At 36.0% G+C, this 14,048-nt stretch overlaps 1 pseudogene; it reads left to right on the top strand.

Annotated features, from left to right (window-relative positions):
- Window positions 1-376: 376 nt before the first annotated feature.
- On the top strand, window positions 377-8,172 carry LOC145789269 (uncharacterized; annotated as a pseudogene).
- Window positions 8,173-14,048: the final 5,876 nt, after the last annotated feature.

Below are 14,048 nucleotides of genomic sequence, written 5' to 3'. Positions count from 1 at the left end.
CTCAAACTGCACAAAACTGATCCGCAAACACCCCTAGTGTTATTATTTAATTTCATGGGTTTCACACAAAATAGGCCCAATGAGAGATGCTTTTCACCAAAAATCCCAAAAATTTAACTCATTCCTTATTTATTGATCTTGAAATTCGATAATTCCTTAATTTTAAAATCAAATACTAAAAACATTAACTCATTCCTTATACATTAATCTTGAAATTCGGAATTCCTCTCTGCAATCTCTCTCTCTCTTTTCTTATTCATTGATCCTGAAATTCGAAATTACTCTCTGCAATGTCTCTCTGTGTATATATATATATATCTAAATACATATATATATATATACTCACATACACATACACGTACAGTATTCATACAATATGGAGAATTTCTTATTGCTTAAGATGATCTTCTTGCTTCTTATTTGCGGTGTTTTGTTGTTCCTTCAGAAGATGATGCTTCTTTCGACATTTCTTCAGACGATGTTGCTCTTCTTGGTTCTTATTTGCACGAGGGGGCTTTTTTCATCTGAAATGGGTAGTTCGAATATCAAGAGAAGGAAAGAGAAATTGTTGGAAGAAGCAAGAGAGAGTATGCCTGAACCTGGGTCTGGAAGAGTGATGCATTTGGTCAACTTCATCGGAACCGTGAGCTTTGAAGACTCGAAAAACAGAGATCGTGTTACGCGATGAGTCCGCTAGTGAAGTTCGATTCGAGTTTGAAGAGTTTAGGACTGAGGTCACCGCTCTCTTCCTCGCTGATCATGCCGGAAATGTGACGCTCCTCAGGAAATTACTGGTATTGTTTTTGTTTAATTTTTTCTCTTTGATGAAGGCGAAGCTCATTATGGATATGTAATCTGTCATTTATTATTATTATTATTTTGAATTAGAAGGTACAGAATTCAAATTTTGTGTTTGTTTCTCATTTTGTTCAAAAATTGTCATCGATTGGTATTGTTATTGGTATTGTTTTTGTTTTGTTTTTGATGAATACGAAGCTCGTTATGTAATTTTGACAATGTGTGTTTATATATATAATCTGTCTCATTTTTGTGCGTTTGTGTGTGGTATTAGAGCATCTCTAATTCTTCACCAATTTTTTTCATTTGATATGTACTACTCCCATATGAAATTTATGAAAGGAGGAAATTTAAAATATATATATATTGATAAAATTTGAAGAAAAGAAAATCATCTCCAATGCTTCGACTTTTTAAATTTTCATGAAATTCAAATTTGATGAGTTCTTAATTTGATGAAAAATGACTCTTCCTTGATTTGATGAGCATTTAATGAAAAATTGGAGATTTTTTTGAGTATTTTTTTTATTAAATTTAAATTTGATGAAAGAGAGGATGAAGGATTGGAGATGCCCTTACGACGTATAGACTTTGAATTTTGTGTTTTTTCGCATTTTGCTTGAAGATTGTCATCAATTGGCATTTCTTTTTCTTTTTTTTTTGTATAATTTTTGTTTTTATGAAGACAAAGCTCGTTATGTAGTTTTGACAATATGTGTGTGTGTAATCTATGTTTGTTTAGATGGTATAGAGTTTGAATTTTGTGTTTGTTTCCCATTTTGTTCAAATATTGTCATCGATTTGATACTCTGAGATGTCCAAATGAGAGCTTTTTTGGCTTTTTTTCCTGTGATTATTTTATCAGTTCTTGAAATTTCTTGTATTTTCATCTCTCTCTCTCTCTCTCTCTCTCTCTCTCTCTCTACTATTCAAATTTCTTTATGAATTTTCTCTTTGAGATCCAATTGTGAGTAATCCAATGAATTATCACTCTGTTTCGCTAGAAGCATACTCTGAAGGAAGATGGTTTTGGCTCTGGAGTCATTTGATAAGCTAAGTACAAATTCTTTGAGAAAAATCAAAATTAGTTCTTATCTTCACTTTGATTGTGTTTGTGGATTTATTGGTTTATAATCTGAAACTTATTTTTTTTCTTTTTTTTCTTTTTTCAATCTGAATTTATTTCACAAATTTTTTTTTAGGAGCTTAATTAGCTGTTGGTTTTCATTGGTAGTAATTTGATATTTGAAAAATCAGTTATTGATTGGAAAAATCTATTTACAATTTCAGCCTTGATTTTTCAGTATATGGTCATTAATTGTTAACTGCAACATGAATGCCTTTGTTGAAATTTCAAATTAGAAGTGATTGTTGTCATAATAATAGGGATTCTAATAATCCTGGTAATAATTATACTCATAACTATAATAATAGTAAGTATATTTTCCATTATCATTATTATTTTCATTTTCCTTGTGAGATAACTGCACTAAACTTTACATTTGTGTAACAACCCTCGTTACTGTTTACCGAATAACCGCCGATTACCGTTAAACTGGACTGATTATGACTGATGATTGAACTGATTAAAAGTACTGAACCGACTGACTGAAATTGAAACTGAATTAGCCAAGTATATCTATTGTGTTGCATATTCTATCTGTTTGATTGATTAATTATCTGTTCATGTCTTTGTGTTTAAACCGCTAATTGAAGGCCTTATCGACGGCCGAATTAGAAACCGATTGGTGTCCTATGATCGTCATAATTAATGTGATTTTATGGTATAATTATTTGAAAACTGATTAGGTATGATTAAATTAGATTAAATATTGATAAAATACAGAGTTGGCCTTAATTACAACCTTGCCCTTGAGTGGGCCACTACCTATACACTTTTGAGTTCATTATACTTGAGCCAAAAACATTTACCTCAGCCTTCTTCCTTGCCTTGCCGACTAGAGAGAGACTAGAGGAGAGAATTGAGTTCATTTTGTTGAATTGGCTTGAAATGCTTGGTGTATTGCTTGCTAATTGAAGTGTGGATTGCTAAATTGAACCCCTAGACTTGCATTCAAGGAACTTAGGTATGAATTTCACCTTCTCATTCTTGTGTTTGAACTAATTCTTGCATGGTCCATGTTAAATTGTAGAGCTAAGTCATGTTTTAGTTCATACATGTTGATATAGAGCATAATTCATGCTTGCATGTGTTCTTGGTTGAATTTGGAGTTGAGTTCATGGCAAAATGGTGCATGCATGTCCATAATTTTGTAATGGTCCATGTTTTCAACTTGTTTTTGGATCAATTGGCTCCTTAGAGCATCAAATTGGAGCTTCAAAATGGTTTGAATTCATGCATGTTTGCATGTTCATCTTGTGCTTGAAAAATGGTTTAAATTGAGTTTGAATTAAACACCCTTGGGCTTTGATTTCTTAAAATTGAGCTTTGAAACATGTTATTCTATGTGTTTATAAATGTTTTCCAGAAAATGGGCCCAAGAGGATTGGTTTTGATGCATTTGAATGCGAGTTTGAGCTTGGAGGTGCAATCTGGAATTCCCAGATTCTGCACTTTCGCTCGAGCGGGGGAAGTGCCGCTCGAGCGTGGAATCCGAGCATCCAGTATCTCTGCACTGTTTTACAGTCTGCTCGAGCAGAGGATTGGGCGCTCGAGCGGAGTCATGTCTCAAGCTCGAGCGGGCATCGAGCGGAGATTTCACCCATCCAGTACTTTTACAGTACGCTCGAGCTGGAAAGTTGACGCTCGAGCGTGTACCTTTGTCACATGACCGCTCGAGCGGGGAAACCTGCGCTCGAGCGGGACCCTATTTTCTGAAAATCTTGAAACAGTCTTCTGATCACATCTTTGCATCCTTATTCCATTCTAGGCATCCTTAGGCCTAGTTTAAGACATCCTGTTGAGGATAGATGTAGAACACACCGAGGCATTAGGGGTTAAATTATGTTATCTCCCAACTGTGTAGCTTAGTGTGTGTTCAATCTGTTAACTGTGTAGGGTTGGCGACTGGGGAGGCACGCTCTAGCATACTGTAACCCAAACTCTGTGAGTAACAACTGTGTAAAGATATGTTCAAAATGATTATCGTCTGAACAATTGAACTGCACTGCTTTCTGAACTGTTACTGTAATTGAATGAATGTATGTCCTCTATTCTGAACTGTATTGTGACATCCTTAGCAACTACTGTTACTGACTGTTACTGTTACAGAGATCTCTGTCGGTTCCCTCGTGGAACCACTACTGTTTACTGATTGATGGCCATCATTTACTGTTCGGTCTTTTAAGACCTACTGTTTACTGTACTGTTATGCTAATGGATGTACCACATATGACTGTACTGACTGAAAGACTGATTTAATGGACTGTTTTCATTACTGTGTTTTCATTACTGTAAGGACATTCATTCTTAAACCCTTTACGCATCATGTTATTCACTGGGCTTTAGCTCACTGTTTATATATATATGTAGGTGCTCAGCCACCAGATCGGAGCTAGGAGCGCGGGTTAGACTCCAGTTTTGTCAAGCCAACCTTTGTGCCTCACTGCGAGGTTCCGAGCCTATCGTGTTAAGGCTTCGGGGTGTTTTACAATTCCCCCTTCTGTACCGTCTACTGTTCTGTATAGACTGAATGTTTACTGTACTGTTATTAAGGGATTAGGTCCCTGTACTGTGTGACTGTAAATTATTGTATAGACTGTACTGTTGTATGTATGAATGCATGAAAAATCTTTTTGGCATGCAGACTGTCACAGCTCAATGGACATTATTTATTTACTGTTTTGGCTTCCGCCAGGCCCTGTACTCTGTTTTACTATACTACTGTTCTGCAGGCCTTCGGTAATCTCGGATTACTGGCCGGTTACGGTGCTAAACCCATAGGGTCGGGTTTGGGTTGTGACAATTTGCTTAACGGAATTCACTAGAAACCCCCCCTCCCCCCACAAAAAAAATGTTTTGACACTTTTTAATATGTTGAAGTTTAGCTCCTTTTAACTTTAAGTTGGATTTCAAAAATTAGTTCCCAATTTTCTCTCAGCTTGATGTTAAACGTATGTTATGTTGGGAATTTCCACTCATAATTAATGTTTTGTCATCATACTGTTCTGTCAATTGGCGATCAGTGTATTAACTTGAAATTATCTTATGAAAAAAAATGCCCATTCCAAATAATTTTTTTGAGGTTATACATTTTTATGATGACGGAGTGTTGGAGCTAATGTGAACCAGAAAGTGTTCTGGGGCTATGCGACGACAGCAGCAGTAAGGGAGAGCCATATTGAGATATTGGAGAGACTCGTGAATGGTGGGGCAACTCAGCCAGCGTGTGAGGAAGCTCTGTTGGAAGCAAGCTAAGTGGGGCAAGGCCGGCCTGCTGAGCTTCTCATGGGCTCCAGCATGATTTGCTCTCATGTAGCTGTTCACACTCATGTCACAGCATCATGTAGAGGCTTTGTTGATGTGGTCGACACACTTGTCAAGGTACTTCATGTTTTTCTGTAATTGTTATATTTTCTTTCATGCATGTGGTTTGCTGTGACGTGACACAACCCTACAAATTGCAATAATGAATGATTTTGGAGCTCATATGATTGAATTGAATAGTTCAATTTTTTTGCAACCATGGATGTAAATTGTGGAAATGATGAACCAAGTTGTTATACGACTGAAATTACCAGAGGTAAGGTTTGTCGAACTGTGTAACCGTGATGTTTGTAAGTAGTGGTGATCAAATGGGTCAGTGTAAGCTGTAAGCTAATCTGCACAGTCAACCCTTAAGCTTAGTAACAAATCAAAGCAAATTGGGTGTCACGTGCCTAAGGAATTGGGAGTTGCTAGCAGTCCTCTGTGGGGTAGATATCCTCTGAAAACTTTTCCTGTTCCATTAGCATAGCTAAATTTGAATAAGATGACTCAGCATTAGGAAAAGTAAGCGCCCCTTGCCTTAATTGAATTTGCCTTCGCTGCACCTTGAATCAATCAAAAAGCTTATTGATTTGTTTTATCCCATTTCATTTGGGCAAGAGAGAGGCTGTGTCACCTGGGCTACGAATTTGTTGGTTGGTTGATTATCGAAATCACCTCTTGAGAAAAAAAAAGGCCCTGAGGTTCCGACCCACATGGTTTTGCAATTGGACGTCATACTGAAGTTCTTTTAAAATTGAATTTTATTTTGTTATTTTTGGAAATTACACTTTCTTTTTTTTTTTCCTTTAGGAATTCTTTGTATTCTTTCTTTCCTGTTTACTATATTTTATTGCCCCCTTGGTATTATTTGCCAATTGTGGATAGTATGCATAGAGTGTACAAAATAATTGAAATTCTTGACTATTGCTCCAAATAGGTCTGATTTTGAGCAACATATGCCATATTTGTCCAAAAGTTCCAACAATAAAAAATTAGCCTCCTATTACAATCCAAATTGGCCAATTAATTTTTGTAAGTACTTCATTACCTTTTCGACTTGAGTGCCTACCAATTGGACTTCTATTTCTACTGCACTTGTGAAAATTTAGTCTCACATTGACAAGAAACCCCGTGGACCCCTGAACCATTGTACTAGAACCGATATACTGGGTTACAATATTACCTATAATAAGCATTGTTCTTCAAATTGATCGATCAAATGACATGTATGCTTTTAAATGTGGTAGTGTGGAGTGGATCCCAATGCAAATGCTCGAGTGCTAGTATGAACATCAAAGTGAGGCTCGGAGCTTGGGCATGGGACATGGCTACAGGAGAAGAATTTAAGGTAGGAGCAGGGTTAGCTGAGCCTTACTGTGTTACTTGGTGTGCTGTGGAGTACTTTGAAGCTAGTGGTTCTATCTTACGCACACTCCTCCAACACCTCTTCCCTAACCTCCCTCATCTTGGGAGAACCGTCATCCACCATGCCATCTTATGTAACAATGCAAGGGCAATGGATGTTCTTTTGACTTGCGGCGCTGATATAGAATTTCCAGTTCAAACGACAGAGAAAACAGAGTTTCGGGCTATTCATTTGGCTGCGCGACTTGGTTCAGCTTAAGTTCTCCAACACTTAATCATCGGTGGTTGTAATCTTAATTCCAAAACAGAATCTGGTGAGACTGCACTAATGATTTCTGCGAGATATAAGCACGAAGATTGTCTTAAACTTCTGGCATCAGCCGGTGCTGATTTTGGGTTGGTTGATTCAGTGGTTCAATGTGCCTTATCAATTGCTGGATTCACACAGTGGACTCATGTATTCGAACAAGCAGTTCTAGAACTAATTCGAGGTTGGAAATTCACATACTCTAGCAATGCCTCGAGTTTTTCATCTTTATTGTTTGTCACACGAGCCAATGACATTGAAGCCTTGAAAAAACTTGTTGAGAAGTCAGAAATTGATCTTGATGAGCATGATGGAAATGGGTTCTCAGCAGCCATGATTACTGCAGCATCTGGCCACGTTGAGGCTTTTCTTTTGCTTGTGTATGCTGGTGCTAACTTAAATCTGCACAACAAACATGGTGAGACTGTGATTACCCTTTCAAAATCAAACAAGAACAGTGATGTTTTTGAAAAAGTTATTCTTGAATATGCACTCACTAAGGGAAGGTACAACTCTGCTGGATTTCATGCTCTGAAACATGCAGCATGTTGTGGTGATATTGAGTCTGTTCGTGTGTTAACAAGGACCGGTTATGATGTTAATGTTGTTGACGTTGATGGGTACACTCCGCTCATGTTAGCAGCGAAGGGAGGTCATGGGAATGTTTGTGAACTTCTAATCTTAAATGGGGCAAAGTGTGACATTGAGAATGCAAGACTTGAAACTACGCTTGCGCTAGCAAGGAAAAACGGTGTGGGAAATGAAGCGGAACGTGTGATATTGGACGAACTTGTGCGAAAGCTTGTGTTGGACGGGGCATTTGTTAAGAAGCACACAAAGGAAGGGAAAGGATGTCCCCATAGTAAAGTGTTGAAGATGGTAAGGGTTTCTGGGTTTTTGAGTTGGGGGAAATCAAGCAAGAGAAATGTGATATGTAAGGGGGCTGAGGTGGGTCCCAGTTCGACATTTTGGTGGAATCGCCGCAAGAAGTTTGACGGTGGTGAACCGGGAGTGTTTCGGGTGGTTACGACCAAGAACAAGGAGGTACATTTTGTTTGTGATGGTGGGATTGAAATGGCTAAGTTGTGGGTAAGGGGGATTGAGCTTGTGACTAGAGAAGCTATATTTGGCAAGAAACAAGATGTGTGAATGGTGCATGTTAATTTTGTTATTTAAGCCTTTGTATAGTAAATATTTTGTTAAACAATCCTTTTGTATTTATTTTAATAGCTGAGCTCCTCGACAGGTCGGACCTGGACATTCAGTCCGAATAGCCAACGTTTGCCACGTTGGCACTTTTTCTTGTGAGTTAGTAGTTTAGATTCTTCATTTATTTATAAACTTATTCATCAATGTTACAAACGAATCGAATAGTAAGTTGGTTAAGTTTTGTTTGAAAATTAATGAATTTTAAAATATATTTAAACTTGACTTATTTATATGATGAGTAAATCTCGAATAAGTTTTTTAATGAGCCAAACCTGAATAATTTGATTTTTATAATGCATATATGTTTATCGAGTTAAATATTAATTTATTTAAGCTTGGTTTTAAAAATTAAACATATTTTAAAAAGTGTTTAAGTTTGACTCATTCATATAAAAATTTGATCTCTAATAAATTTTTAATAAGTCAAACACGGATTGAATTTGGATAATTTATTTTGTTTTGCAGTCCCATCTACATGTGAAATGGACAAATATTGAGTGGTGTTTTGGAAAGTTGGTAAAAAGTTAGTTTTTTAGTTTTTTATGTGAATTTTTTGACTTTTTATATTATAAAAGCTGGCTTTTATGATTTTTTTTTTGTGGTTTTTTTTTTTATGTAAAAAGGTTAAAAAGTAAAAAAAAAAAAAATTGAGACTTTGTTCAATAAGACTTTCTAACTACGATTTGAGAATATGAATTGTATTTCGAGTTTGTGTGTTTTGAAATTATGATTTGAGTGTAGAAAATTTGTTTGATTATGATTTTTGAATTGAGTTTTAAATTGAGTGTGAAATTGAGTTTTGTTTATTTGATTTGATATGTGAAGTAAGAAAATTTGTTTGGTTATAAGTTTTGGAAAGAGTTTTCAAAACTTAATTCAAATGTTATAACTCATAACAAAACACACTGCTTTCCAAACATTACAAACAAAAGCTATTCATATCATATTTTTCTAAATTTAGAATCCAACCACTCCAAGTGAGTTCACAAACGTGAAAAGGACATTTTGAAGAATGCAAAACAAGAATCGATACAGGAAATAGGGGTTAACAAAAGGGGATTTCGAAGAAGGGAATCAAAACAACTACCAAAGCAAATAAACATAAAAAACCCTAAACCTAAACCTAATATTTTCCTAATTTTATAAACCAACCCAATGAGTTCACAAACATGAAAGAGGCAGTTTTAAAGAAGGGGATTGCGGTCTAGGGTTTCATAGAATGGAGATGGAGAAAGGGGGAGAGAAAAAGTTACACAGAGAGAGAGAGAGAGAGAGAGAGAGAGAGAGACATACCTTGAGGCGAAGTCGAGGGTAGGTCGTGTTCGCGGGATGGTCTTCGAGGGCGAAGAAGAGTGTCGGAGTGGGGTCTCAAAAACAAAGGGGGCTTTGGGAAAACAACGTGAAAAGCTCAGCTGAAAGAAAACAATCAGTGAAGAAATTTGTAAAAATCGTAACCGGTTGAAAAGGTACTCAAGATTTCTAATCAAATTATTCGGTGGTTGAAATTAATTTGTAAAAATCTAATCGCTTAAAATAAATATGTATATGATGTGCACATCTTATTGATAAATAAATAATTTTTTCTCCCACTGTTAGGGTATAAGGAGAAGGAAATCTCAATTTATAGGGGTCCAAAATAAAATAAGGGAGAATTGTCCGAGTTGGATCCAAGTGGAGAGCAAGCGGTGGTGACTCATCAATTGTAGTCAAGTAAGTGAGTGAGTAAAGTAAAATTCGAAAAAGGAGGGAAGTGATAAAGAGAGAGAGAGAGAGAGAGAGAGAGAGAGAGAGAGAGAGAGAGAGAGAGAGGCCATGGCAAACCTCTCAAGCCTAGTTCACGAGCTTCGCGAACGCATAGCAGCTTCATCATCAGCACCTTCCAACATACTAAATCATAACAAATTATGATTAAATCTAAGTTTGCCCATTGGGAGTGGTTCATATAAAAGAAACTCATTGTTTTATTCAAATTTGAGTAAGGACTGCAGATGGCCTAAGGTATCCACGTTTAAGTTATGGATTTTGTATATTTTGTAGAGTGACAACACATTTTGCCCCAACTAAGAAAAGAAATTCTTACAGTATATTTATATATTGTTGGAGAAAATACCAGAAACTAAACTATATTATTGATAAATGATGCAAAGAAAATGAGATACAAATAGATCAGGCTGAGGCACGGATATCTCGTTTTCTTTAAGGAGATCAAGCCCACTGCGGTAGGAAGAATCCAAATACCGATGCAGCAGTCACAACACTATGACTTGTCCCCTCCAGGATACAACAGCCCGACTACTTGTCGTATGGTTCAGGCCAACTCTGCACAAGATGGTGAACCCAAAGCTCCGCCAATAAAACACCCTTCTTTGCTAGTAATCTCTCTTGTATAGAAAAATAGTTGATCTATAGATAGAAAAGAGTAGATTATATATAGGCTATAAGAACCTTACAGTTACACCAAAAATAATGACCATTAAACAAGAAAATGGTTACACCAAAATAATGACCATTAACCAAGTTCATGAATTCTATTTAACCTCCATTTATGACCAAGAGGTTACCAAAGTAATAAAATCCCATTTATGAAAAAGATAAACCAATAAATAAATATAAGATATTAAAATGGTCCAACAATCCCCCACTCATTTTAATATCAACAAGGATAAAAATAAAAATAAGAGAGATTACCAAACAAAGATAGATTAGTATGCATCATGAAGGTGTGCTCTGCATTGAACCTTCATTAGTGAAACAGCAACCTCTACTCCAGAGTCAGTAGTGGTCTCAGACTTGAACTATAACTGCTTAGGGGAAATAAAGTATTACTGCTCACACATAATAATTCAGGTGTTGACATGAGCTTTAATAGCCAGCACATTACGGCCTTGTGCTAATCCCAGTTTTCATGAGCATATTTGAGAATAAGCCTTGTTCTCATAGAAAGCGGCCCCACTTTCATGCTCACATAGGTGAAATCTGTCAAGGATGTTCCTGTAATTTACACACCCCACTCAACAAGAGCTACAAAATTTCATTAAGAGTATAAAAACTCAACCCTCCAACATTATAGGACAAATGCACTTACATCATAGGGATGGATAACAAAATATTAAAGAGTGCATTGTTACAACCACCATATGATTCGTTCTTCCAATTGAACCTAGTTACAGGATCTGTGGTCCCTAGGTTGGGTATCCTCATACATGGTTTTTGATTTTATAGGCTTCAAACCCATCCCCCTCGATGTATTCCAGACCCTATCTCTCGCCAAGGCCTTGGTTAACGGATCCGCAAGATTATCACAAGATCTTACATAATTCACAGTTATGATGCCATTACTCAAAAAGGATCTCACATTACTGTGTTTCCTTCTAATAGGTCTGGATTTACCATTATAAAAATGATTGTTCACTCTACCAATAGCAGTAGTGCTATCACAATGAATTAACACAGGAGGAATTGGTTTTTCCCAAAAAGGAATTTCATGTAACAAATCTCTCGACCAATTCGCTTCCTCACATGCTGAAGCTAACGCTATAAGCTCAGCTTCCATTGTAGAATTATCAATTATCGTCTGTTTTTTAGACTTCCAACATATAGCACCACCACCCAAGGTAAAAATAAAACCCGAGATAGAGAGAGAATCACCTGACAAAGTGTTCCAATCGGCATCACTATATCCCTCAAGTACCGCAGGATACTTGTTATAAAACAAACCATAATTTTTTGTTCCAAATAAATATCTCATAATTCTTCCCATGGCTAGCCAATGATCTCGACTTGGTTTGCTAGTAAACCTGCTAAGTACTCCAATAGCATATGCAATGTCAGGTCTAGTACAGTAAGTAGCATATCTCAAACAACCAATCATGCTAGCATATTCCTTTTGATTAATCACTTCTTTTTCATTTGTTACAACAGAAAAATGTATGCTTGCATCAAAAGGAGTAACAACATGTTTACAGTCTAGAAAATTATATTTCTTTAAAATTTTCTCAACATAATGCGACTGATCAAGAAAAATGTCATCCTTAGTCTTGGTAATTTTAATTCCCAAAATAAAATTAGCTTCACCAAGATCTTTCATATCAAAGTGGCTATTAAGCATATTTTTAGTCTCATTTATAATATGCAAATTAGAGCCAAAGATAAGTAGATCATCCACATATAGGCTAATAATCACATGTGCATTCTCACAAGTTTTATAATATATGCACTTATCACATTCATTAGTCTTATAGCCATTCTTAAGCATGCAGGAATCAAATTTCTCATGCCACTGTTTAGGAGCTTGTTTTAAACCATAAAGGGATTTAGTTAGCTTACACACTTTGCTTTCTTGGCCAGGCTCCACAAAGCCTTCAGGTTGGTCCATGTAAATCTCCTCATCTAGATCTCCATTTAAAAATGCTATTTTTACATCCATTTGATGAATTTTTAAATCATGAATTGCAGCCACTGCAATCAACAGTCTAATGGATGTTACTCTAGTAACCGGAGAAAAAGTATCAAAGAAATCAAGATCAACTTGTTGCTTAAAACCTTTAACGACAAGCCTCGCTTTATATTTATCTATAGTTCCATCCGGTTTAAGTTTTGTATGAAGGACCCATTTACACCCAATAGTTTTACAACCTGGAGGTAAATCCACTAACTTCCATGTGTTATTTGAAAGTAGTGAGTTTATCTCATCATTTACAGCCTCTCTCCAGAAAATAGCATCAGGTGATGATAAAACTTCTTGTACCATATGAGGAATTTCTTCCACATTGTAAAGATAATAGTCAGGGCCAAAATCTTTTTCAACTCTAGCTCGTTTACTTCTTCTTGGTTGGATTTGAAAATTTTCTTTTTCTTGAAAAACTTGAGAAGGAGTAGAAGAGTTAGGCATAGATAAAATATTTTCAGATATTATTTGACCCCCACTATTTCTAGATTTGAAAGGAAGTTTATTTTCATGAAAAATAGCATCACCGGATTCAAAAATAATATTATTTTCCATATCAAAAAATCTATAAGCTGTACTATGCAACGCATACCCAAGAAAAGTACAAGTGGTAGCTCGTTCACCCAATTTAGGTCGTTTAGGATCTGCAAGCCTCACAAAAGCTAAACAACCCCAAACCCTCAAATAACCTAGATTTGGTTTATGCCCCCGCCACAACTCATAAGGGACAATTTTAGTCTTTTTGTGTGGCACTCTATTTATCACATGGCAAGCTGTCAAAATAGCCTCACCCCAAAGATTTGAGGGAGCACTTGAATCAATAAGCATAGCATTCGTCAAGTCAATTAACGTTCTATTTTTTCTTTCAGCTACGCCATTTGATGAAGGTGAATATGGTGGAGTAGTCTCATGAATAATTCCCAATGACTGAACAAAAGAGTTGAATCCTAGAGATTCATACTCCCGGCCTCTATCACTTCTAATTATTTTAATCTTTTTACCGAATTGATTTTCCACTTCAAGAAGGAATTCTTTAAATTTCTCAAAAGCATCACTTTTATTTTTTAATAAATATACGTTTGTATATTTTGAAAAATCATCAATAAAAGTGATAAAATATCGGTTACCACCCCGAGTTAAAATTCCTTCAAACTCACACAAATCAGTATGAAATAATTCTAGCAATTCGGTATTTTTTTCAACACTTTTATGAGGCCTCTTGGTAATTTTTGCTTTACTGCAAACTTCACATTTCTCAAAATTTTTTGTCACTTTAGGAATTAATTCTAAACTACTCATGATTCCCACATATTTACTATTTATATGACACAAACGAGCATGCCATAAATTAATAAAAGAGAACATGTAAACCGAATTAGTAGATGGTTTATTAATCTCAACATTCAATTTGAACATCCCATCACAAGCATAACCCTTACCCACAAAAATACCCTTCTTGGTAATCACATATTGATCAGATTCCATAGTTTGCT

This window comes from Camellia sinensis, chromosome 10, assembly GCF_055761805.1.
Source record: "Camellia sinensis isolate YWXY chromosome 10, ASM5576180v1, whole genome shotgun sequence".
In the NCBI taxonomy this organism is placed as follows: domain Eukaryota; kingdom Viridiplantae; phylum Streptophyta; class Magnoliopsida; order Ericales; family Theaceae; genus Camellia; species Camellia sinensis.
This window is presented reverse-complemented; position numbering and strand designations above follow the sequence as displayed.